The 1110-nt window shown below is 43.1% G+C and overlaps 1 protein-coding gene across 1 annotated transcript in view; it reads left to right on the forward strand.

Annotated features, from left to right (window-relative positions):
* Positions 535–1110, forward strand: part of LOC105167493 (translation initiation factor eIF-2B subunit delta) — a gene marked incomplete in the record, with an annotated part of 4423 nt that continues 3847 nt past the window's right edge. Inside the window, 1 exon segment of the mRNA XM_011087250.2 lies at positions 535–981.

Here is a 1110-nt window from a genome sequence, read left to right on the forward strand (position 1 = left end):
TATAATTTATAATATACAATAAATATGCTAATTAAATAGTGTTAGCTAAAATCGTAGGAAAAAAAAGTTAATTGATGAAAATATTAAATAACGTAGTGCAATTAAGATTTAAGAGTATATATTGATACAAATTATTTCATTATCTTTTTTTCTTTCTACACACATAATTTGTATTTAAAGAGTTTAATATGAATTTTTATTTGGAGTAATCATTTGTTTAATATTTCTAAATACTAAAATACGTTATTGAACAGTATTTAATAATGTATCGTACCGTATCTCAGTATTCAATACAAATACGAATAGCTTTTCAGAAATATATATCACTGCAACATACCAATTGTAAATTCGTAATTCTTGGCCGTTTTCTCCTGCGACTCTACCCCACCATAATTTCCCTGCGTCCCATCTTACCACTCTTCTACTTCTTTTTTTCATTCCAAACAAAACTACCAGCGACAGGTACACGAACTCCCAATCCCATCATTCGCATCTAAACCCTCAAACCCCCCCCCCCCCCACCCCCCCCCCCACAAACCGTCAGCGACCCCAAGGTCCGTCACGTCGGATTCTTCGCTCCCCCGGCCCCGCCCGAGCGCTCTCAATCGGGTCCACCCGACCCCACATCCTCGTCCCCTCCGGTATCCGACATTTCTCCCCCCCCCCCTGCCTTGTCCCCCGTTATGATCCCGCCACCTCGCCAGCCATCCACCGACCTTGTCCGCCACTACCCCCACGCCCCGCTCCTCTCCCCTCTCGGCGATCCCCGAGCTGCTGACTCTTCTGTTCCTGTCGGCAGTTATAACCCCTCTGACTTTTTATCCCCTTCGGCAACCACGGATTGTTCCGACGACCCGCTGTCCCCCAGGTTGAGTCGTATGGGTAGTTCTGGAAAGTTTGCTATGTCGTTGCCCTCTGACGAATTTGATATACCGGTGGCTAAGCTGAATGATGATGTTAACTTGCCACCTAATGTATCAGGTTGATGTTCGATACTTGTTTTGGTGTTCTTTTATTTGCTTGTTCTATTTGATATTTTTTTTTAATCGAGTCTTGTGTCAGATTTGGGTTTGATAGAATTGTGGAACAGATGGAGGGGCAAATATGGAA

This window comes from Sesamum indicum, linkage group LG8 (genome assembly GCF_000512975.1).
Source record: "Sesamum indicum cultivar Zhongzhi No. 13 linkage group LG8, S_indicum_v1.0, whole genome shotgun sequence".
Lineage (NCBI taxonomy): Eukaryota > Viridiplantae > Streptophyta > Magnoliopsida > Lamiales > Pedaliaceae > Sesamum > Sesamum indicum.